The 27,252-nt window shown below is 44.0% G+C and overlaps 1 pseudogene; it reads right to left on the minus strand.

The window, feature by feature from the left end:
• The window catches only part of LOC136965161 (zinc finger protein 271-like), a 58,310-nt pseudogene extending 42,941 nt beyond the window's left edge, over window positions 1-15,369 (minus strand).
• Between the last annotated feature and the right edge of the window lie 11,883 nt (window positions 15,370-27,252).

Here is a 27,252-nt window from a genome sequence, read left to right on the forward strand (position 1 = left end):
TCACCGCTCAGCCATCTGACTATTAGCTTACTTATCAGTCACACAGTAACTTAACAAACTTAACACATATCGTTTTATTCGGTGTGTGAAAAAACAAAGAGAAAGCAGGCGATCTGCTGGCCCAATTTATGAGCAGGCAGAGCGGCCCACCGGGAATTCTCCCGACAGCCACTCCGGGCCTGAATACCATTACTACATTAGTAATATTTTAGGGGGTGCTATCAGGGTGCTTTGGTCTTTCTTGGGGGTGCTGAAGCACCTGCTAGCCCCTCCCTAGCGGCGCCCATGCGTCGTACTAGTTTATACTAAAGGTCAAATTATACTACTCCGACTCCGTTACGGACAGACAAACGGAGTCGGACGGATTCGTTGAATTTATAGTACTCTGAAGGCTGTGGGTGCTGAAAACAATTCACCACCAGAAAAGAAGGTGGAGCAACGCTGCCACATGACGTCTTTGTGTGTGGAACCAATTGCGGACCAGTCACAGCCAAGGGGTATCCGATCCAAGATGGCGCCGATGATGGCTGCCTCGGTCGTTAGGTGCGCTCTTTTTTGTCTTGTTTTGTCTGTTAATTCAGTGTTCTGCCAAGATTTCCGGGGTTCTCTAACTAGAGAAGTACTTCTAAACATCAGGACTACAACTCCTGTGGATTTATTTCCCACTTTTCTGCTTCCAGCGGCGGAATTAGTGGGAATTATAGTCAAAGCCACCCTCGGCTTTGTCCTAGCAGCGAAGCGCCGTAGGAGAGGCAAACGAGCCGGTGCTCTGGTGCGACTCCGTCGGCGTGGGGCACGCACAGCGTTACCGGGGATATTTCTCTCCAACGTGCGTTTACTGAGCAACAAACTGGATGAACTTCAGCTACTGGTGTGGAAAAACAGAGACTTTCATTCATCTTCCGTTTTGTGCTTTACGGAGACATGGCTGAGTGAACTGATCCCAGACTCTGCGCTACAGCTAGCAGGTTTCAAACTGCTGAGAGCGGATCGTAACCCTGTGCTCTCTGGCAAAACGAAAGGCGGTGGTATTTGTTTTTACATTAACAGTGGCTGGTGTGAAGATGTGACAGTGATTCTGCAGCACTGTTCTCCTAATCTGGAATCATTTTTTATTAACTGTAGATCTTTTTACTCGCCACGAGAGTTTGCATCATTCATTCTGGTTGGCGTCTACATGCCTCCGCAGGCTAGCGTCAACGAGGCTCAACGTGTGCTCGCCAGCCACATACTGAGTGTGGAGCATGAAAATCCGGATTCCTTGGTTATTGCGCTAGGCGACTTTAACAAAGGCAATCTCACTCAAGAACTCCCAAAATATAGACAATTCATCAAATGCCCTACCAGAGAAGGAAACACCCTGGATCACTGCTACTCTACAATCAGCAAAGCATACCATGCGGTCCCCCGAGCAGCACTGGGTCACTCTGACCACGCCATGGTCCACCTGATTCCTGCATACAGGCAGAAGCTAAAGCGCTGTAAGCCTGCTGTGAGGACATCAAAACAGTGGACCAGTGAAGCTATGGAGGATCTGCGGGCGTGCTTGGACTGCACTGACTGGGACATGTTCACGACTGCTACCAATAGTCTGGATGAGCTCACAGACATCATACATCAGCTTCTGTGAGGACTGCTGTATACCAACGCACCAGGGTAAGCTACAACAACGACAAACCTTGGTTTACAGCTAAACTCAGAAGGTTGAGGTCAGAGAAAGAGGCCGCGTTCAAGAGTGGGGACAAAGACAGTTTCAAAGAGTCGAAGAACAGGTTTAGCAAGGCGGTGAGGGAGGCTAAACGACTGTACTCATAGAGGCTAAAACACCAATTCTCTGCAAACGACTCTGCTTCTGTCTGGAGAGGGCTCAGGCAAATTACCAACTACAAGCCCAGAGCCCCCCACCCCACTAACGACTCCCGCCTGGCCAACGACCTGAATGAGTTCTACTGCAGATTTGAAACACAATTGGACAGTCTTGAACTACCCCTTCCCACCCAGGAGGCCTCCCACCTCCCCCCCTCTACAGCGACGACTCTCTCCATTCAGGAGGGTGAAGTTAACAGACTTTTCAAGAGGCAGAACCCCCGCAAAGCAGCTGGGCTGGACTCTGTCTCTCCAGCCACCCTCAAGCACTGCGCTGACCAGCTGTCTCCGGTGTTTACCCACATCTTTAACACCTCCCTTGAGACATGCCATGTGCCAGCCTGTCTCAAGTCCTCCACCATCATCCCTGTGCCCAAAAAGCCAAGGCCAACAGGACATAATGACTACAGACCCGTCGCCCTGACCTCTGTGGTAATGAAGTCTTTCGAGCGCCTGGTGCTGGCACACCTTAAATCCATCACTGACCCTCTACTGGACCCCCTGCAGTTTGCCTACAGAGCCAACAGGTCTGTGGACGATGCAGTTAACATGGCTCTCCACTTCACCCTACAGCACCTGGACTCCCCAGCATCCTATGCCAGGATCCTGTTTGTGGACTTCAGCTCTGCCTTCAACACCATCATCCCCGCCCTGCTTCAGGACAAGCTCTCCCAGCTGAACGTGCCTGATTCCACCTGCAGGTGGATCACAGACTTCCTGTCTGACAGGAAGCAGTGCGTTAAGCTGGGAACACAAGTCTCTGACTCCCGGTCCATCAGCACCGGATCACCTCAGGGCTGCGTCCTTTCTCCTCTGCTCTTCTCCCTGTACACCAACAGTTGCACCTCCAGTCATCCGTCCGTCAAACTCCTGAAGTTTGCGGACGACACCACCCTTATTGGGCTCATCTCTGGTGGAGACGAGTCTGATTATAGGTGGGAAGCGGCCAACCTGGTGACCTGGTGCAGCCAGAACAACTTAGAGCTCAATGCTCTTAAGACAGTGGAGATGGTTGTGGACTTCAGGAGGAACACAGCCCCACTCACCCCCATCACCCTGTGTGACTCCCCAGTCAACACTGTGGAGTCCTTCCGCTTCCTGGACACTATCCTCTCCCAGGACCTCAAGTGGGAACTGAACATCAGCTCCCTCATCAAGAAAGCACAACAGAGGATGTACTTCCTTCGGCAGCTGAAGAAGTTCAACCTGCCAAAGACAATGATGGTGCACTTCTACTCAGCCATCATTGAGTCCATCCTCACCTCCTCCATCACCGTCTGGTACGCTGCTGCCACTGCCAAGGACAAGAGCAGACTGCAGCGTATCATCCGTACTGCTGAGAAGGTGATTGGCTGCAATCTGCCTACCCTCGAGGACCTGCACACCTCGAGGACCCTGAGGCGAGCGAGGAAGATTGTGGCCGACTCCTCCCACCCTGGACACTCCCTGTTTCAGTCACTCCCCTCCGGCAGAAGGCTGCGGTCTATCAGGACCAATACCTCACGCCACAAAAACAGTTTCTTCCCTTCTGCTGTTGGCCTCTTCAACAAGGCCAAGGGACCACACTGACTCAAATGACTTATTGCTTAAAACACTCTGCTTTTGCACTGCACCACAACATGGTATCTTGTACATTTGTATTTTTTGTAATATTTGTATTTTTGTATTTTATATTGTAATTTACGGCAACTTATATTTATCCCACTTAGTACTGCTAGTTTATGTACCCTTAGTATAGTTAGTCCACATATTAAAATTTTAGGTATATGTTTATTGTATGCACCTTCCTGCCAAAGCAAATTCCTTGTCTGTGCAAACTTTCATGGCGAATAAATCCCTTTCTGATTCTTCTGATTTCTGATTCTAAAATGACGGACTAGCGGACGGGTAGTCAGGAAAATCAGGAGGTGCAAGTAGAGCTCTCCGAGGGGCTCGGATATGGAGCAAAATAAATAAATGAATAAATAAATGTATCAATAAATGTATTTATACATTAAAAAATATAAATATATAAAAATAAATGTATGAAAAAATATTAATTACGTATTTATTTATTTACATGGACATTTATTTCTGTATTTATTTATTTTTGTATTCATTTCTTTCTTTCCTCATTTCTTTCTGTGTTCATTTATTTCTGTATTTCCTTGTCCTTAAGCTAATGAGGTAAGCTGTCAAACAATGTATGTCGCGGTGTCACCTTAACCCCATTGGTTGATCGGTATCAGAGTGCGAAGATGGACTTTCCATGCCTGGGGTTGCTATGACTACCTTAGTAAACTACGTTAAGAGGCTGCACACACGCAACAGATCATAGATATATATAAAGAGTAGATGTCTCGTCCACGTTGCCGGCCAACGGAGTCGAACGTCCGCACATGGCGGCCATCTTGCTACAGTCACCTCGGTCACCCATAACATTGTGTTGGTGCTACATGTACTTTTTAAATAACCAAACGATTTTGAAACGGTTTGGTTTGTTATCAACATCAGAGATGTCGTTATGCCACTGCATTGTGCAGTACACATGCATAAAATGTTATTTAACTGTTTTCTATTTCTATCATTACATGGTCATAATCACCTTGTGTGCTGTCAGTTATTGATGATTCAATAAAAATCATACTATATAATAGGGCAAGATTAAATAAAGACGCAGAACAAACTACTTGTTTGCAAGTTACATTTAATGAAAACACATGAAGGGTATGAAGAGATTCTTAAATTGGAGTACAGCTCCTGTTGCATATATGTGCCGGTTGATTTTCCAGATCCTGTTGATAATGACATGTGCAGCACGCTCCCTTACAAATGCACTGCTTGAACTATGAGTACAGGTGTATCTCAGTAAATTAGAATATCGTGGAAAAGTTTGTTTATTTTGATTAGTAAATTCAAAAGTTGAAATTCATATATTATACAGATGCATTACACACACAGTGAAATACTTCTAGCGTTCATTTTAATTTTGATGATTCTGACTTTCATCTAATGAAATCCAAAAATTCAGTATCTCAAAAAATTAGAATATTACACAAGACCAATAAAACGAAGGATTTTTTATACAGAAATGTCAGCCTACTGGAAATATGTTCATATATGCACTCAATACTTGGTCTGGGTTCCTTTAGCATGAATTACTGCATCAATATGGCATGGAGGCAATCAGCCTGTGGCACTGCTGATGTGTTATGGAAGCCCAGGTTGCTTTGATAGCGGCCTTCAGCTCGTCTGCACTGTTGGGTCTGGTGTCTCTCATCTTCCTCTTGACAATACTCATAGATTCTCTATGGGTTCAGGTCAGGCGAGTTTGCTGACCAATCAAGCACTGTGATACCATGGTCATTAAACCAGGTTCTGGTACGTCCTGCTGGAAAATGAAATCAGCATCTCCATAAAGCTCGTCAATGGAAGGAAGCATGAAGTGCTCTAAAATGTCCTGGTAGACGGCTGCATTGACTTTGGACTTGATAAAACAGTGGACCTACACCAGCAGATTACATGGCTCCGCAAATCATCACTTGGAAACTTCAAACTGGACTTCAAGCATTGAAGGATTCTGTGCCTCTCCACTTTTCCTCCAGACTCTGGGACTTTTATTGGGTGTGCTTTGCCTTCGGCAAGGGCACAACCTTTGTTCTCTCAAATATATATTTATTTATTTTTATTATTTATTTTCGCCCCCCTAAAACTCAGTCAATATTTGGACTACATACACAATGGCGGTGTCAAAAGTTTCGTCTTGGTAGCGATTGAGTTGCTTCTATTGAAATTTACGTTCCGTTGCATGGTTTAGGCTTCAGTTAAGTTTTTGTGGCGAAAAGTGAAGCTAACGGTGGCTAATTTGCTAGCCACAGTCACTGACGTTACTAACGTCACTGCGTCACTAACGTCACGAAAACACGCGTGACTACCTGTAGCAGAACATTCGTTTCACATCTGTTAACTTGGGGGATAGCTAGGCTAACTATAGCTTTACTGCAAGGCAGCTGCAGGAACGCCACAAGCAAAGAGGCCAGGGTGATAACTATTTACTCATTTTACTTTGTGATGTGAAACACAATTATGAAATGTAATGTACAATATTAGCTGATATTATTAAGGAAGTAGGCCCACATCTACTTTTGGAAACGGTAGTCTACTATTTCACTGAAGCATTAGCATCATGACATTAGCCTCTGTTGCCCGGGCAACACATACTATAGTGGTCTATGATGCATCTGTTTTCAATCTTTAAAATAAAAATTCCTCACAAATAAATTTTCGTTGTAGGATTTATTATGACATTACATTACAAGTAAACGATTTGTGGGTGAAATTATCATTACCTGTGGTTTCAAACCAGTGTTGCTCACTGCAACGCTGTAGCCTACGCGAGACACTACAAAAACATCTACACAGCTGTAGGAAGTCAAACGGCGACAGAACATGTTCGGCACTCCCCTTACTTGAATCAAAAGTCTATCTAACTGCTAACCTTAACTTCATTGCCACAGCCTAAACTTTGTCAATCTGTTCATGAAAATAATACATTTCAGCCTAAACCGTACAACGGAACGTTAAATCCAATTCAACCAACGCAATCGCTACCAAGATGAACACAGCAGTAGTCTACTGTACTGTAGTAGTACAATTTACCGGGGCAGCTTCTCCACACAGGGATAGCGCACTTTGCGTTGTTACTGTTGTTACTTAATGATCGCTACCAGTGAGCTTTTCATGAAAGCGATTTTCCACTAAATAAATGTCAAGCTTATTTACGTTTTGGGGGGCATATTTTCAGTTAGAAGATGGTACTGTTTGAATCGCAATTCAATCTTCTACTGCCGGTAACGTCGTAGAATAATCTTCAAAGGGGGTTCTTTATTCATGAATGAATGCAATGAGTAGGCTAAATGCATGAAAATATCACGAGAAGGGAAAAACTTAAAAGGACGTTTACGTCATAGATATTAGGTCAATTTTTACACCGGTCTGCCAAATTTATTCGTTTTGATTCAATGATGAGGATGCCTTTTGCAGGGGAAATGAGAAGATCTATTTCATTCTACACTTCACTCGTATTTTCAGTTGTAAATGAGCAGCAAAAAAAAAAATGCTTTTAAATCTATGTATATTTATATATAATAAGTATGCATTTTTATATAAAATATACAGAAATATCAGTTTTAAAAATGTCATTCAAAAACGGACCCCTGTGCAACCGACGCAAGCAAGCACACCCTACAATTTCCCCAGAAATTGTACCCTCTCTAGTTTCCAAGTGAAATGCAACATTTACTTTAATCTGAAAAGAGGATCTTGGACCACTGAGCAAGTCCTTTCCCTTTTCTCCTTCGCCTGGGTAAGACGCTTCTGACGTTATCTCTGGTTCAGGAGTGGCTTGACACGAGGAATGCGACAGTTGCAGCCCATTTCCTGGATACATCTGTGCGTGGTGGCTTTTGATGCAATGACTCCAGCCTCAGTCCACTCCTTGTGAATTTCCCCCAAATTCTTGAATGACCGTTGCTTCACAATCCTCTCAAGGCTCCTGTTATTCCTGTTGCTTGTGCACCTTTTTCTACCACAATTTTCCCTTCCACTCAACTTTCTATTAATATGCTTGGATACAGCACTTTGGGAACAGCCAGCGTCTTTAGCAATGACCTTTAGTGGCTTACCCTCCTTGTGGAGGGTGTCAATGATTGTCTTCAGGACAGCCGTCTTCCCCATGACTGTGTAGCCTACTGAACCAGCCTTAGAGACCATTTAAAGGCTTAGGAAACCTTAACGGGTGTTTTGTAGATAATCAGCTGATTAGAGTGGGACATCATGAGTCTACAATATTTAACTTTTTCAGTCAAATGTTCTAGGATACTGAAATTTGGGTTTTCATTAGCTGTAAGCCATAATCATCCAAATTAAAAGAAATAAACACTTCAAATGTTTCACTCTGTGTGTAATGCCTCTGTATAATATATGCGTTTCACCTTTTGAATTTACTTATCGAAATAAACCAACTTTTCCATGATATTCTAATTTACTGAGATTCACCTGTGTCGGTCTAACTGCAGAGTATTACAGTAGTATAACCATGCTTCTAAACTAGATTGCACCATTTCAATGATATGCAATCTACATAATGTATTTGTGACCTGCTAGGGAAGTTACCTGGCTACTTATGTAATGTTACAACACTGGATTAAAATTAAAATGATTAGAGCTACGTCTACATTCATTTACACAAGTTCCTTAGTTTGACCCGTCTGACACACTCGTCGCTGCTAGCTAGAGCTTGCTAAATTGATCAGATTTTGTGGTTGCCGTGTACACTACACTACACTTCAAAATATCCTCATATCATCTGACCAGATATCAATAGTCTGATCAACTGAGTTTGTATTAGGCTATAAGTGCATTGATGACGTTGTACAGCAAATGAATGTCAGAACTTTTCCAAACCAGAAGCCATGGGTGAATGGAGAAGTGTCTTCAGCACTCAAAGCCCGTACAGCAGCCTATCATTCTGGAGACCTATGCGAGTACAAAATAGCCCGATATGAACTCAGAAAAACCATCAAGCTGGCAAAGAGACAGTACAGAGAGAAAGTGAAGTCTTATTACACAGGATCCAACACCAGAGACATGTGGAGTGGGTTGAAGACTATCACAGATTATAAAGGAAAGAGCCATCAAGCAGAGGTCTCTGTTTCTCTTGCAGAAGAGCTGAACACCTTTTATGCTTGATTTGAGTCGCACACCAGGTCAGAGGTACTGCTGGAGAAAGACAGCTGCCCTCTCCAGGTATCTGTGACTGATGTGTGTGTAACAGACGTGGTCTTGCAAGCTCCGTCAGAGGTATACGGGCCACTGTCCGCTCCGACCAGGAGTCGAACCGACCACCTCTGACTTCCCAAGCGCCACCACTACCATCTACGCCAACGAAAAGCAAGCAATTCGTTGACGCGGGTGGCCTGTTACATACTTGAGGAGTGAGTTTCACCACACACTGGCTACATTCACCCCTCAAAATCACTCCGGCCGGTTAGCTGATGCTAACCTAGCGATCCGGGGTCACGGCACCAGTGTAACAGACGTGGTCTTGCAAGCTCTGTCAGAGGTATACGGGCCACTGTCCGCTCCGACCAGGAGTCAAACCGACCACCTCTGACTTCCCAAGCGCCACCACTACCAACTACGCCAACGAAAAGCTAGCAATTCTTTGACGTGGGTGGCCTGTTACATAATTGAGGAGTGAGTTTCACCACACACCGGCTACATGTGCAAGTCATTCAGGAGAGTGAATGTGTATAAAGCTCCAGGACCTGACAACATCCCTGGCCGTGTTCTCAAGGCCTGTGCTCCTGAACTGGCAGAGGTGTTCACTGACATCTTTAACCTCTCCCTGTCCCAGTCTGTCATCCCCAATAGCTTCAAGAGGGCCACCATCATCCCAGTCCCTAAGAAACCATCTGTGAGCTGTCTCAATGATTACCACCCTGTCGCACTCACCTCTGTTGTGATGAAATGTTTTGAGAGGTTAATCAAAGACCACATTACATCCTGCCTGTCACCTGCATTAGACCCACTCCAGTTTGCATATAGGCCGAACAGGTCTACAGATGATGCTGTAGCTTTGGCCTTGAACACTGCTCTCTCTCACCTGGATCAGAACAACACGTATGTGCGGATGCTCTTCATCGACTTAAGCTCTGCCTTTAACACCATAGTACCATCCAGGCTCATCATGAAACTACAAAACCTGAACATCAGTCCCTCCATGTGCAGCTGGATATTGAACTTCCTGACACAGGACACAGGCAGTACGTACGGTGGCCCTGAAGTGCAAATCACAACCACTAACATGAGTGCATCCCCCAAATGAAAACACTCCCCCCAAATACGAGTCAACTCCACCCAAATAGGATGACTTGCTCAACTCCCCCCAATACAAAGACACGCTCCCCCAAGTGGGAAACGACATTACATTAACTCAAAAACACAATACATTAACTCAAAACGGAAAGGGTTGGTACTACACTTTGTCGCTGAATGGATGCAGTAACTAACAAAAAATTGATCGACAGAAGTACAAAATGCAATAGCCTGACCAGGGCTCTAGAGTGCGACCAAATTGGTCGCACTATGCGCCCAAAACGTGTACGGGTGCGACTACATTTTTTCCTAGGTCGCACCGGTGCACCTAACCTCCTCGCATCCGCTGTCTCTCCACAAACGAAGCGTTTGTTATCCTAAGACGGAACTGACACTCATGGTTGGATCATATCGTGGTCTAAACCAATCAGAGACAGAGATGGGGCGGGTCTTTGCCTCTGATTGGCTGTGGTCCAGATATTCCTGTAGCTTCGTGCTGTGTGATTGAAATTACGACCTGAGCACCAGAGTCAGTTTAGCAGACCTGGGCATTGTATGGCCCGCGGGCCATAACCGGCCACAGGCTGTCTCAATCTGGCCCGCGTGAGGTAAATCAAAAATTTAAAATAAACAAATGTGTTGAGCGGTAGTAAATATGTAGTCCTGAAAGACTACAGTGATCAGGCAATTTACATATGTGCACTTGCGCAACCTCACCGACAGGAGAGTTAGCTGTTGGTTAGCCCTCGAAAATGAAAAACTTTGCCACTGATTAACTTTTAACATTTACTGAGGTCAAAATGAAAGCTGTGAAAAAGAAAAAACGCGGACATAATAAGAACTTGACTGATTCAGTGGGCACGGGCTGATGGTTTGCTAGTTGAACTGCAGACCCTGATCATTACCTGTTAGCTGTCCTTCGCATATCCACCTCAGACATTCAGAAAGATTTCGATGCACTTGTTCAAGCCCATTGGATTTCTCTCACAGAACAAAATGAACTGAAAAAACGTATTGCTTTTTGTATAAAGTTGATCAATTCCACATCTTTAACATACTGCAAAACAACTTTTCAGTGTTTGTGAAGATTAACTGGTTACACATAAAAGGAAACACTGTTGTTGTTGTTTATACTGTTTATTACTTCTATAATCTTTCCTATTTGACCTACACAAAAATATAAAATATTTATATAAATATTTACAGAATATCCTTATTCTTCTGATAACCAGTAGCAGCTAATCAAAATATATACTTTACTGCTTTTTACAATGGGAGAAAATGAATAGTGAGCAAATTGATGAGGCCCTCCAACACATTTCAGGTTTCTCATGTGGCCCCTTGTAAAAATGAATTGCGGACCCCTGAGTTACGAAGCTGGGTCATGGAGCTAACCAATGGAGCTAGGATTTTGATGCTAGGGAGAGTGGCAAGATGATTTAGCCAAGGCCATAGGGCAAGAAGGCCAAATTACAGGTGTTGGCCATCTGAAGGGCATGGGACAGCAAGGTGGGACCCGCTATAAGACTTTGAGCCATGAAATGTTAGGTCTCAGTTCAGGGAAGCACTTTTAAACAGTAGCACTTTCTATTTTGAAATGTTTTATTTTGCTTAAAATGTTTTAGTTTGGTAGCTCAGTGAAGCACTTAAAATATTTGTTTTATATATATACAGTATGATTGTGCTTCAAATAAAAAATATATTTACCTACACCTTATTCTTGTTTAATATCATTTACATAATATATATGAATGTATATGGAGCGTGATAAAAAGGTGACCTTGAAATTGTGGCGACGCAAGGAAAAATTTGGGTGCACCTAAATTTTGTGCTGGTGCACCTAAATAAAAAAGTTAGGCGCACCAGTGCAACCAAGGCAACAAGTTAGTCTGGAGCCCTGACTGACAGAGTTACGTGCACCAGGACATGTGTTTGGCTATCGAACCATGTAGCAAATAATATACTACTCCGTGAAAACGGAGTAGTATATTTCGGCTTTAACAGGGAGGACAAACGTTCTGCTCGCAATGTAATCACAACGGAGAGTTCCAAGCGTCAACAAATGCAAAACTGAACGTTTTGCTCATTTAACATTATGATAATAAACACAATAGTGAGATGTAATGTACAGTAATTCATTTCACGATAGATAGAGCTAATGTAGACTCACGGTGTTCCGTACACAACTTTTACTCACGGTGTTCCGTACACGTCACATAAAACACGCCAGCCAATAAAAAATACTTCCTGGCAAAATGTGTAATCGATACAAAGTTAATTTTCTCCCGCTTCCAGCAAAGTCAAATTGACATCAGTTGGACTTCTCCTGTCAACAAGAGCACGGTACGTAGCCAAGCTCCGCCTACCGTTGAATCATTGGCTTTAAAAATGGTGCCGGGAGAGGAATTTGCATAGCAATTAGCTAGGTGGAGCCATATCTCCATAAGGGAAACTGCTCTCTAAGCCTTGTTTTATCAACTTACAAATGTCTACATTAAACAAAAACATATTAAAGTATGTTTTGACATATCATTTCATACAATTTTGTTGTTTTAAATGACTTTTTACAGTCTTGATTACGCGATGGTTTAATGCTAGAATCACGGCATGAAAATTGACTGTCATGACGCGTCTTTTTTGAGCGAAACCAATATAAACGTATTACTATTTATTGAATTACGTCAAACTGATCTTATTTTATTTAATGCCAATGTATTTACATTTACATTTAGTCATTTAGCAGACGCTCTTATCCAGAGCGACTTACAGTAAGTACAGGGACATTCCCCCGAGGCAAGTAGGGTGAAGTGCCTTGCCCAAGGACACAACGTCAGTTGGCATGACCGGGAATCGAACTGGCAACCTTCGGATTACCAGCCCGATTCCCTCACCGCTCAGCCACCTGACTCCCGAATACAATAATGATTGTATTCCTTTACAATCATTATCAAAACTACCCAATAAGACAATTTATTTATTTTACCTCAGGAAACCTTAACTGTCATGTTGTGTCTTATGCAGCTGCAACCTAAAATCATTCGTCTCAACACTACTGTTAGGACGTGATATTTCTCTTACTTCAAATAAAATTACTGAACAGTTATTACTTATGCGATAGTCAACCTTATTTAATATATTATGAAATAGAAAACAGGTACAGTAGGGTCTAATACTGTGTGGCGCTCCCTTTGACTCCAGTGGTGGCACTCCTGCTTTGTCAGGACGGGGTTCAAATCCTTGTGGTGTCTTTTGCTTTTATTAGTAGACTTAACATGATCAATATATATGATCCTCAATATACTGTATTATAGCCTAACCGTGGTGCACCAGCAAAAACAATATCTAGAAGAACTCGAGCTTCATCTATTATTCCACAAATGATAATGCAAGTTTAACAGGCAGCTGCACTGCTCGTCGGAATCACACACATATCTAATGCAACTGTAAGTAGTTGCGCCTGTGAATTGTTGGTCTCAGTTTAATCTCTCCGCTCAATCTCTCCGAGCAGAGAGATTGAGGCGAGAACTCCGATTTATTATACCAACATTCTCAGATTGCTCTCCTGTCTGTGTCCCTTGTCAGGACATGTGAAGCACTAGGTCTGGTCCCCTGGTATTCTCCACCACCATCCACACGTGTGTTCACAATGTGTGAGATAGGCCTAAAAATAAAGGATTGTCGTTTTCTTTGTCTATTTCTACAGCTATGACATCAAAAGAGTCCAAGAGGAAGAGGACCTACACCCCTCGGGAGATGGAGGTAAGGGTGGCAGAGGTGAGGGGGGGGAGGAGTGTGAGGGAAGTGGCCAAGGAAAGTGGCATGCCTGCCACAACCCTCCAGGATTGGGTGACTGGTAAGTACACCCATGGGCCCCACACCAACCTGGCCATCACTCCGGATGAGGAAGAGGAGCTAATCAGGTACTCCCTGTGGATGGCAAACCATGGGTGGCCTTTGAGCCGGGCCACCATAAAGGTGTACGCGCTGGAGATGGTCAGAACTTCAGGGAGGGCATCTCTCCTTAATCTGGAGCGGGGCCTGAGCGACAACTGGTGGTCATGGTTCCGGGCTTGTTAGGCCCTCCGCTGCGCGTCAGGCCTAACAACACCCTTGAACACGTACTTTATTGGCGATAAAGTACTGCCTCGAGTACCTTATTGCTTTTATAATACGGTTGCCAGCGAAATTATAAATAGTAAATAAATAGTAAGCTGCCTTTCAGAACAAAATAGTTATAGACAACAAACATTGTGTATCGCATTTCAGTAGCCGAGAGAAAATAGTCCCTGTAAAAAGTGGCTGTTGCTATGCAACGGACAAACAGCATTGTGAACTTCACGTTTGTTAGCCTAGCTAGCTAGCTAGATCACGCAATTGACTTTGCTCATTTCATAAAAGCTGCCTTTAAAATAACAACAATGACAATGGGACACTTTCGATAAAATAATATTTATTTTAAACATTAGGTCTAAACATGTTACGGTTTGCTTATATTGATTTGGATATTTCCACTAATTGTGCATCCATGGAAAACGTTTCTCATGTCCCCTTCGTCTCTGATGACATCGCTTTCGACCACTCTTGCTCACTCTTGTTCTCTCATCTTCGGCTAACCACTCATCAAAAGTTCTTCCCCCCAAAAGATCGAAGTTAACATGAAACAAGTTTGCTTACTGTTAATCTTGAAATGACAACAAAATGACAACCAAGTGACAACGAAAATTACCAATGACAACCAAAAATGTAACCGTTATTTTGAGTGCGCACTAATATGGAACGCTCCATTTTAAGGAAAATGTAAACAGGCGTACTGTAAACACCTGTACACCTACAGTACTTTATGCTCAATAAAGCACACCCCGTGACTCACTCTCAACCAGAATCAGATCAATCAGAATGCTTGATTTCAACCACCCGTATTATAATACGTGTTTTGCTCTAGTGCGATCGAATCCCACTTCATGCGAGCCTGCAAATGTTTTATTTTGTCGTGAATGGTAATGTAGTGCGTACGTAACTTATACTTTCATATTCGCCGCAGCAAATATGAGAACCGACTTGAAAATAGCCAGTAATATGTTTGTGAATTTGTGACGAATCTGGTGATAGAGGCAGACTGATAGGTGCACGCACCGCTGGGAAACCAGTTAGTTTGGAAACCAGTAGGGACACAACACCGGCAACTACGATGCTATCAGATCAGCTGTAGCCTTATTTTTGACCGTTGCAGGCTCATTTAAAGTCGCTATACGTCCGAGTTTGTACGGAACACCGTGAGTCTACGGACAACTGTTACTAGTAGCTCTACATAACATCCATTCACAAAATAAATGGGACTCACTACATTCAGATTGTAACTGTATCTGTTTACGACCCCAATTTTGACAAGGCATCTGGGTCTGACTGTGCAACATCAAAAAAGATTATAATCAACTGTAGTTCTTATATCAAACCTGCTCGGTGAATCTTGATTTTAGGTTGAATGACAATGTCCAACAACCGTTGCAGTCGCGCGCTCTCCTCCTTCGAACGAGAAATCTCCTCTTCAAACTCGGCAAACGCATTTTCAGCAGCCCTAAATATCTCAAAAACTGCCATTGTTAATCGCTCAGTGATAAAATCCCTGAACACCTCTAGTTTGGACATTTTGATGGTGAAGAACTCGAATAGTTTACGAAATTGTAGCTCAAGCAAGTTAGCTTTTTTCTTCAAGCTCTTTCTAGCCGGATGTAAACAACTCAAGCTGTTCCGGTGATCAGTTCACCGACTTCTTCGAACCTTCGCGCCATCTGCTGTGGTGGAGTTTGATCATTCGAGCCTGTTTAAGGCAATAGTATGAACCTGCAGAGCCGGAGACCCGGAGAGCTGCAGTTTCAGGACCGCAGTTCTAGGACCCTCGTTTTATCTGACAGCGCCACCTAGCGAATTGGATGACGAAATATACTATTGAGTACGTGTCACTAGATCACAACAAGGTAGGCTATTTGAATGGTTTGAGAGAGCCAAGAAACAAGGAAAACTGGGGAATTTGATTATTCAGATATGGATATATTTAAAATATATATACAATAATAAACAATAACAATCGCAGTATCACATCCATCCACCCCTCCACTAAATACACCTGCAACGCTCCATCCAACTCTTCATAATTCCCTCCACCCCATCAACCAGCAACATTTTGAAGGATTTCTAGATTTTCGCGACCACCAAAATACCAAAAAGAGTGCGACCAAAGCAGTATTCCCCACAAACAGTAATTTCTGTCTTCAACTTGGTTGTTACAGTTGTTGTTTTTTTTGGCAATCAGTGTAGCTCATAGGTAAAAGTAGCTAATGTGAATCAGGTGTGGTTATGTATAAAACCACTCCGGTGTCTTGAAATGATTTCGACAGCAAAGTTGAAGTTAGCTAGCTAACGTTAACTTTATTGTCCAATTCAAGACACCAGAATTGTTTTATACATAACCACACATGATTCAAATGAGCTACTTACACTCTGATTCTCGTCCATCTTGTCATGAAACAAGCTAACGTTACATCACTTCCTCTTCTTCTTGTTATAATTTAATGTCGAGCCGTAACCTGCATTCACTACTGCAAGAAAATATTGATTATCTTGTTCCGGTCCATGGTTATCCAATTTGCTAGGTGGCGCTGTCAGATAAAACGAGGGTCCTAGAACTGCGGTCCTGAAACTGCGGTCCTGAAACTGCAGCTCTCCGGCTCTGCAGGTACATGCTACTCGTTTAAGGAGAGCCTGGCCACTCCCTATTAAGCCCCATTGTACCGAATTTTGTTGCAGTTCCACCAGTTCCACTGGGAGTGATCGCGGTCGAGTGCAGAATGAAAGGGAGTCTATGGAGCTAAACGGCTAAATTTGTCTCTTTCACCTGATTGTCGTTGAGAAATCTCAGATTTTATTATAGTTTTTATATGTTCAACATGGATTATAGGTCGAAAATTTAATGAACGAGCACTTATGTCCTTTCTATTTCTTACAGGGTGAGTCGTTGGTGCCCATAACACGCTTGCATTCTGCTAATGAATGCTGATTGGTTAGTGAAGGACTGACTACGACCAGAGATCCCGCTTGATGGCATCCGAAACAGAATGTCAGAGCATTAGCAACATTAGCAACAACATTAGCAACCCAAAACTCTTTCTAGCATGTTTATTGACAAGGAAAGCCTAACCTGTCAACTGTGTTGTCGATAGCTTGAGAGAAAAAAGGAAGTGACCAGAGCTTGCCGTAAAATAATATCTCTGGTCGTACGATGTGTATGACGTTTTTGTACTCGCTGTGATATATAGTTTTTATTATTGTTGCTTGTTTTTTCCACAGGTACACTTGCACGTATAGCGGTTCATGTTGTTTAATTGTAACTTGTTTAACTACATGCTCTTATGGTTCTTCCCTTTGGCACAATGTGTGCTTCATGTTTTGGCTACTCGCAATGTTTTGTGGCTATCTTTTTGTTATGATCAGTGACCTATGCACTTTGTAAAGCTCTCTCTTGGAAGTCGCTTTGGATAAAAGCGTCTGCTAAATGAATACATGTAAATGTAAATGACGTCAATGACATTTTAAAAGGCTTTTTAGAACAGAAAAGCGACTTTAAAAAAATCTAACACCCAGCAGTGTGTATTTGTTTTGCCTCCCCTTTCGAATTCAAAATTGTAATTACTAGAAAAAAAATTATATCCTGAGAAAAGTGGATTGTGAGGGGTATAGCTCCATAGACCTCCATTCATTCTGCACTCGACCGTTAGCGCCCTCATATGGAACTAGAGTGGAACTGCAACCAGTTCAGAACCCGGAAGTTTCCCGAGAGTGGCAGTTCTCTCTATATTAGACATTAGGTGCGTTCAACATGGACTGACTTCATGCAGCGCTGCAGGCGGCTGACTTGAAACAGTGAATTCTGGTTAGACTTTTTGTCCGACTTGAGACGGCGCCGAGGCTAGGTCACTGTGACGTAGCCATCAAAGTACCGTGAGATCTGTTCGAGAACTGCCGGCTGTGTAGCCGAGCGCATTTTCTCAAGAGCAACTGCAAGGGTTCTAATGACGACACAGCTATTTCATGATTGGCCAGACTCACACACGACAACTTTGACGTGTGTTTTGTAATTATTCTGACACCTTCAGTTTCGCCAACGCTCAAATCCGGACCAAACAGTTCCATTGAATAAAAAATGTGTTGAAGAAAGGGTTTTAGTTCGCCTCTTCACTAACGGAAAGACTACGTTTAATTATAAATAAAGTAAAGTAAGCAAACAGCGCTTGATCGGCCATGACTGACGTCAAACCACGAGAAGCTGGAATGTCCGACTTTACAGAGCCGTTTTCAACTCCTCCCCGACTGCAAGCGGCTACTCTCGCCGGTCGTTTCATGCAGCCGCAGTCCTTGTCGAACGCACCTATTCTCTGATATAGGCTACTGTGGACCAGACTGTATTGATCTTATTCCGCCCCGCCCACTGTTTTCATCTTGTTGCATTTCCGTTGTATTGGCACTTCCTGTTTACCGGGGATATCATTCAATTCAATGGAGAACAGCCGAGAAGTCCCGATGCTAAAATATTAAATAATTAGGTCAATTTGTGCCAGATGTGCTGTGTTCTTGTGCTACAACAAGTCAGCAATACACCCTTTCACTGGATGGCTTGAAAACGACTTTTAAGTGTTTAAATAATTTGTTTGCCCGTTCAGATCGCTGCGATAAGTTACATTAGCCACAAACATAAGATATTCTAAAGATTTCACTGCAGGGCATATGTATTTGCTATACTTTGTTTGAAAGCTTAGGTCCTCTAGAATTCAGTCGTTTGATTAATTTTACAGTCAGTACATGTATTTGAGATTCCCCCGCAAAACCGACCAGCTAACATTGTTAGCAGTAGAACGTTAGCTTCTTATCTACTTGAGGCTCTAGTTTTTACATCAGGTCTCTGCTATTAGCCATAAACTGCAAATGTATGATTGACAAATTACACAAATTATGCTGTAATAATAAATAGTAACAACTTTTTCATCAAGGGTCTTTGGTACAAGCTTTATGCAAGGTGTTAAAACTTACACGATATAGGGTGTGCACTAGTAATCTTCCCTCCTATCTAATGGCAATTAGAAATACTATTAAATAATTTTAATGCTGCGTTGTTTCAAAAGCTTTACATTACATTTAGATGCACTGCAGCAGTTGTTTTGCTCACAGCCATGCCCATACATTTGGTTATAATCTTGTATCTACTAATATCATACATCGAGAATACTAAAACATACTAAAATATAACCTAGCTAGTTTATCTCTTATCACACACTTGATGTTGCAAGTGATACGAGCAGACAAAAGGAAACTTCGGTGGGTCTTTTAAATTCAGCGCCTTAAGCTGAGATCCCCGGATAAGTCGGGAGGAACGACAGGTACAGCTGCGTGTCGTCAGCGTAGCAGTGGTAGGAGAAACCATGGGAGGTGATGATTGGTCCAAGTGAGGTGGTGTACAGGGAGAAGAGGAGGGGTCCAAGGACAGAGCCCTATGGGACACCAGTGGAGAGCTGGCGGAGTCCTGACACTTTGCCTCCCCAGGAGACCTGGTAGGATCTTCCCGACAGGTAGGATGAGATCCACTAGTAGGCTACTGTACTGTAGTAGTACAATTTACCGGGGCAGCTTCTCCACACAGGGCTATATCGCATTTTGCGTTGTTACTGACAATGATCGCTACCAGTGAGCTTTTTTTGAATGAGCGATTTTCCACTAAATAAATGTCAAGCTTATTTACGTTTTTGGGGGCATATTTTCAGTTAGCAGATGGTACTGTTTGAATCGCGATTCCATCTTCTACTGCCGGTAACGTCGTAGAAAAATCTTCAAAGGGGGTTATTTATTAATGAATGAATGCAATATGAGTAGGCTAAATGCCTGAAAATATCACTAGAAGGGAAAAACTTAAAAGGACGTTTAAGTCATAGAGATTAGGTAAATTTTTACACCGGTCTGCCAAATGTATTCGTTTTGATTCAACTATGAGGCTGCCTCTTGCAAATGAGAAGACATCTATTTCATTCTACACTTCACTCGTATTTTGAGTTGTTAAATGAGCAGCAAAAAAAAAATGCTTTTAAATCTATGTCATCTTTATAAATAATAAGTATGCATTTTTATATAAAATATACAGAAATATCAGTGGTAAAAATGTCATTAAAAACGGACCCCTCTGCAACCAATGCAAGCACACCCTACAATTTCCCCAGAAATTGTACCCTCTCTAGTTCTAGATACAATGTATACCACCTTATGACATTGCAGCATTATCACTTCAATGTTGTTTTTGTTTCCAATTTGGGATTAAATAATAATAATACCCATAGAACTAGGGCTGCACGATTATGGCCAAAATGATAATAATGATTATTTTGATCAATATTAAGATCACGATTAATGATCACGATTATTTGTTGATTTTAAGCTAAACAAATGTTATTGTCTCAATGCATTGTACCTGCATAATGGATGTGAATAAAACTCAAAATATACAATCAATAAAAAACAAATATTCCCATAACAGAATGTAACCAAATGAGGATGTTTCAGAACTATGCAGAAAATAATAGTTTACAGGTTTTTAGAAAGATTCACTCTTTATTTCCCCTCTGCGTTTTACATCGCAGGTTGGAAAAATTATTGCGCGAGGGGATCACGTATCGTTTATCAAGAATTTGAAACCTTCGTTTGTCACCGTGTTTATTGGGCACATGTCTTTGGCCAAATGTAATGCGACTGCATTCGTTATTTCACTGTGTCTTTGGTAGGTGGATGGGTATGGTGATGAGCTAAAGAGGCTCGTTCGATGGATGCCTGAGTTGATATTGTGTTTAGATTAGTCTTTGCAACGCATTTCTTGGCCCTCATACATTCATCTACAACGTTATGGTGTTTGTTTGAGTGGCAAATTTACGTCACTTTGCATATGACCTGTTCTTGTTTTGTGTCACTTGCCTTGAACCCAAAATGCTTCCACACAACGGATGACGATCCGATTCTCGTTAGACATTCTTTTGTTTTCTTTGTTATGATAGTTTATAGCCTTTTGACCAATTACTATCTGTTGTGGAATTTTTCTCACGTTACTCTGTTGTGACCTTCTGACCGACTGGCTCATGGAGGCACGTGATCTGATTGTAGGTGTATTCGACTCAATGCAGCGCCGCAGCCGTCTGCCTGCAGGTTGTAGAAAGAGTTTAACATAGCCCAATTCATGACAACGTTTTCGACTTTACGGAGCCGTTTATAACTCCTCCCCAACTGCAAGCAGCAACTCTAGCTCGTCGTTTCATGCAGCCACAGCCACAGTCAATGTCAAACGCACCTATTGGTTTAAGGAGTGCTAAATTGGCTTTGCAAAAAGAATTAACAACAACTTTGATACGGAGCGTTCTATGAACAGACTGACGCATTTTAAATATCGCTCGATCACGCGAATTTGATTGTGGGAAGTCGAAATCGTGATCGTGATTAAAATTCGATTAATCGTGCAGCCCTACATAGAACACTTACTCATCAGCCACTTAGCAAGATTATTCTGATGCATCTTTCCCAGAATCTCCACAGTGATCTTCAGAGCTCCTTCCAGTGTGTATGTCTCCACCATCCTATCCACTGTGTCTGTTCTGGCAGCTCCCTCCAGCCTGCTCTTTGGGATGGGATCAAACCCATCCAGAACTTCCTTCTGCAGGAACCACTGAAACATCTTCAGATTGTCTTCCCCGAGCTTCTCCTGAGTTCCCAACAGCTGTTCTTCATTACCTGTGGACATTGTAGATCACTGGAGAGAGTGACTCATGTACACACCACAATATAATCGGGCTGATTTGGGGCCGATTTCCCCCTTCCGACAATCCTAGGTAATGTCCCGACAATCCTAGGTAATATCCAGATTATCTACAGATTATTTGATCAGATTTACCCTAGGTGTGAGGTGTGTTAAGAGTGACCGAACTTGCTCGGAAGAATGTCGGAGCCGCGCCAATAGCAAATCGTAAATATTAAACATGTTGAATATTTACGATCAGAAATCCTTATGTGTTGGGGGAACCCCGACGACAAACACCACAGGAGCAAAACGGTTAAATCTAGGATTTTTTTTGTCCTCATGTTTGTGGTCTCTCACATTTTAGAAAATCTTAAAGGATTAAAAAAATATTTGTGTGTGTACTAAAGAATGTATAATACATTACAGCACAATTCTAGAACTGTAATCACCAGCTGCATATCGGGCACGGCACTATCTATAATCCCAGTTATTAATATGTGTGGCATTTTAATCACTGAATGCATCATGGGCACTGTGCACAAGTGGATATAACAACAGTAACAATGTTCGTACGACTTTATGAAGGATGCATGTCTTAAAGTTATGTATTGTGCTTATTAAAGTTATGTCTTATGAAACTTAGAAGTGTGCTCAGGCTTAAACATAGGGTCTCACACTGAGTGTGGGAAGCAGGCTGTTCTTTGTGTCTCTATCTCTTCATTTTCAAAAACAACCTTGAAACTGGGTGGAGATGGCACCCGAGCAGGTGGGACGCGCGTAGGCAAGAACAACTCCCTGACGCACGAGAGAACATTTTACATTTTTTTACATTTTTAGTCATTTAGCAGACGCTCTTATCCAGAGCGACTTACAGTAAGTACAGGGACATTCCCCCGAGGCAAGTAGGGTGAAGTGCCTTGCCCAAGGACACAACGTCAGTTGGCATGACCGGGAATCGAACTGGCAACCTTCGGATTACTAGCCCGACTCCCTCACCGCTCAGCCAACTGACTCCCTCCCTAGAGAACAAGCTGAACCCTTTTTGATACTTGTGTTTCAATTGCATTGTATATAATATGCTGGGGCAGGGAAAGATAGCCAGTTGGACTTTGTGAACCAGCCCAAACTCTGTTGCGGGTAGGGAAACTTAGACATCCCCAGAGCTCTGTACTTGTTGATTTCCAACTGCTGCATTAAAGCTGATATTATCGGACCTCTGCGACTCCAGACCACTCTTTCTAGAACACAGATTTGTGTCATTGAATACCATCATTACCATCACGCTGCTGAGCACACCGGCGACCCACAAGGCAGGCAAACAGCTAGACCTCATCCTGACACGTAACTGTATCACTGACTTATCTCTGTAACCCCACTGCATATTTCTGATCACTACTTTATCCAATTCTCTCTCCCTCCAACTCCTTCTACCTCCCCTCCCCTTGTAACTTTCCGGCGCAACCTCTGCTCCCTATCCCCCTCCCATTTCTCCTCTATTGTAACATCCTCCCTCCCCCCATTGACGAGTTCTCGTCCCACCCCACTAACACTGCCACCGACACCTTGTTAACCACTTTAACTGCTTCACTTGACTCTCTCTGTCCCCTGTCAACCAGGCCTGCACGATCTTCTCCCTCATGCCCGTGGCTTACGGATGTTATTCGTGAAGAACGGTCCACCCTTCGGGCAGCTGTGAGGAGATGGCGCAAGTCCAAAGGCGGTCTGGACCTTGATAAGTATCACTCCCTCCTCAAATCCTTCTCTTCTCACATAACTGGTGCTAAAACCCTCTACTTTCTGAACAAAATTAACTCTGCTTCAAACCCCCACAAACCTTTTTCTACCTTCTCCACCCTTCTTAACCCACCTCCCCCACCCCCTCCCTCCACCCTGACAGCAGACGACTTCTCCTCCTTCTTTGAGAAAAAAGTCGCCGACATTAGCAGTCGGTTCCCTAAACTCACCTTTCCTACCCTCTCACCCTCCATGACTGACCCAACTAAATGTCTAAACTCTTTTTCTCCCCTGTCTGAGGCAGAGATCTCTGACCTCATTCTCTCTCATCGCCCCACCTCCTGTCCCCTTGATCCTATCCCAGAGCAAGGGGAAGGGGTGGACCGGGGAGGTCCGTGGGATGCCATATCTGCGGACAGATGGACCACTGGATGCGTGACTGTCCAAACGGTGGTCAGGGACAGTCTCAAATGGGGGGTCAGGCTCCTCCCGGATATGGGCGAGGGCAGCGAGGTCTTCATCAAGCACCTTTTGCTGGAGCCGCTCCACAGGGAGGGTTCAGAGGCGGTAGAGGGGGTCCACCACGGGGGCAGTACCCGGTCAGGTGTCCAGATGACCACTGGATCCCGGGTGAGGACTATCCTGATGTATGAGGGGGCCCGAAGAGCCCTAACGAGCAGGGGTTGGCAGATCCCCTGCTCTCCGTAAATGTGGGTGGAGACTCTCTGTCATTTTTAGTGGACACTGGCGCACGATATTCTACATTGTCCAAGCCAGTGCCCAGGAACTTGGTCTCAACCGCGACAGTGGAACTTATGGGTTTTTCTGGGACTCCTCAACGCCTGCCTCTCACTAAGCCGCTACCTATCAAGGTGGCTAATCAATCATTGTTGCACTCTTTTGTCCAGTCACCGGCATGTCCAGTCAATCTCCTGGGTCGAGATATTCTGACTTTGGTGGGGGCTTCGATACTCTGTTCTACGGATGGGGTCAGAGTGACATTTCCAAATGGACACAGTCAATTGCTCCGTTGATGGGTTGATGTCGGCCTCTCAGATGTTACTTACCTCCCACTGTGAGGAAACGCCCCCTGACATCTATTGGGGTACTCTGTCCGCGGAGACGGTTAACCATGGTGGCCTACTATCCACTTACTGGGAGTGGTGCCCTTGGATTGATTTGATTGATGCTTATCATACATTGAATGACCCCTGGCATGTCACTCTGTTCTATGATAGGGTATGAGACATACAAACAATCATTTTTCGACTCCTTAATAGACACCACTGCAGCAGTCACATTCCAACATATCTATGTAGGCAACAGGAGTGGCAGCGGACGTCACTCTACCACCGGAAACGGCCGCGTGGTACAAAATGTCTGACGAATCGGTTCCACATCTCTCTTGGCATTGCAAGCTAACCATCAGGCTAAAGAATTAGGACCAATGGCAATACGGCGTGTCTCTTCCAGATTGGCAGGACACCCAAATTCCGGCAGTACAGTGGTCTATAACCGGTAGTATGTATAGAATCGCCATTGCAGCCTCAGATGATATTATCATGCAACACCGCCAGCTGTCTCGCTCACACGGTAGGGAAAAAACAGATCACCAGGACACCGCCGCCATGTTAGCTACCTTGCCAACGGCCCTGTGGTCCACAGGGGCAACAGACGTTGGTCACTGTCACTCAGTAACACCTATTACATTCACATTTGACTGCCCCTTTCCATACTACATTGACCACCAATACCGACACAAACCAGAGGCAGAGGCAGGCGTGGCTGACACAATAGCCGGTCTGTTAAAAGTAGGGGTTTTGGTTCCATCTGCCTCTCGGTGGAATACACCCATTCTCCCCGTCCCCAAACCAGGCACCGACAAATACAGGATGGCTCATGACCTACGACGCATCAATCGAATTGTTACCACCCCAACAGTCTCTGTTCCAAACCCCTACACCTGTATGGCGGTGGTAGGCCCTCAATATCAGTGGTTTTCATGTATTGATTTGGCCAATGCGTTCTTCTGTCTCCCCCTGGCGGAGCATCTTCGCCACATTTTCGCATTTACATTTCAAGGCCGTAAATACGAGTACACTGTTCTCCCCCAGGGTTTCGTTTTATCGCCGGGCGTGTTCAATCAGGAGCTACGCAAACTTTTGCAGGATGTGCCACTACCGGACGGGGTGGTTTTACTTCAGTATGTGGACGATTTATTAATGGCGGCCACCACGCCCCTCAGCTGCCTGAACGCAACTCAGACTGTTCTGCGTCATTTGTTCAATTGCGGGTTCAAAGTCTCGAAGTCCAAACTCCAGTGTTGCCGTCACTTTCTTGGGACGTGTTATATTGGGGGAAGGATCAGGAGTGTCCGCTGCGCATCGTTCAGCGATTCTTCAGCATGACAAGCCTCGCACGGTCAAGGACATGCTGTCATTTTTGGGGTTGACAGGTTTTAGTCGACAGTATGTCCCCGGGTACGTGGACAGCTCAGCCCCCTTACGCACCATCATTAACGCACAAGGCATGCGCAACCTAAACAATGTCCTGACATGGGACATTCTGGCCGAGGAAGCTTTTATCAAATTGAAACAGGATCTCGCCCGCGCGGCTGAACTGGCGCTTCCGGACTACACATTGACTTTTTATTTGAATGTTTCTGAAACCACCCTATCGGCGAATGGGGTGTTGTTTCAGAAAAAAGAGGGTGGCAGGAGAGTACTGCTATACCTCAGCGTAATGTTCGACAACACAGAGAAACGACAGCCATTATGCACAAAACATGCGTCAGGAGTAGCAAAACTACTTCAAAAATCGGCTCACATAGTCATGGGCCACCCAATCACAGTACTGACGTCGCACGGAGTTATGGCCTACATCAATTCAAACTTGTTCACATTAACAACAAACAGGCGCATCAGGATCGACAATGTATTAGGGGCACCAAATGTAACATACATGAAGGGATCAATATGGCAGAGGGAATGACAGGGGGAGAAGGTGACAGTCATGTATGTGAACACAGGGTACAAAAAGAGGTCAAGGTCTGACCGGATCTAAGTGCAACACCATTGGCAGAAGCAGAAGAGGTACTGTTCACAGATGGGTGTTGTTACAGACATCCGGAGGAAGGGTTAAAAGCTGCATGGGCAGTAGTCAGACAGACAGGAGAAGGGTTTGAAGAAGTTGAATCAGGACGATTGGTAGGTAAGGAGTCAGCACAGCTGGCTGAACTAACAGCCATGATTAAGGCTCTCGAAGGAGCCGAGGGCAAAACTGTAAATATCTTCTCCGACTCAGCATATGTAGTGGGCGCACTCCATGTGGAACTGAGTCAGTGGCTGCGGGTGGGGTTATTGACAACCACGGGTACACCCATTAGACATGAAAAACAAATGAGACAATTGGCCAAAGCCGTCCTAAAACCAGCTCAAGTCGCAGTAATGAAATGTAAAGGACATGACGGGTCTAAAACTAAGGTGGCCCTGGGGAATGAAGCAGCAGATGAAGCGGCCAAGAAAGCTGCTGGTTATCTCCCTATGTATATAATGGTTTCACAAGACATGTAACCGGATTTGATGACACAGGTAATCGAGGCTCAAGAGGCCGCCTCCCCACAGGAAAAAGAGGTGTGGAGACAAAGAGGAGCACAAAAAGCCCCCTGTCCGGTGACAGGGGCGGTGGAAGGTCAGACCCTTCTATGGAGGGGCCCGGACGGGCGCCCAGCTCTGCAGGCAGGTATACGACAGGGCATATTTAAACAGAGTCATGGGTTAGAACACGCAGGATATAAAGAGATGATGGTGCGTATTACACATTGGTGGCACCCTCATCTACCAGCCATGGTGGCTAACTATGTGGCTGAATATCGGGTGTGTCAGGAGTATAATGTAAGACCAACTCTGAAACCACATCAAGGAATGTTTCCACTACCAAAAACCCCAGGTCAGGAAATAGTCATTGATTACACCGAC

Source organism: Osmerus mordax, chromosome 21, assembly GCF_038355195.1.
Source record: "Osmerus mordax isolate fOsmMor3 chromosome 21, fOsmMor3.pri, whole genome shotgun sequence".
In the NCBI taxonomy this organism is placed as follows: Eukaryota; Metazoa; Chordata; class Actinopteri; order Osmeriformes; family Osmeridae; genus Osmerus; species Osmerus mordax.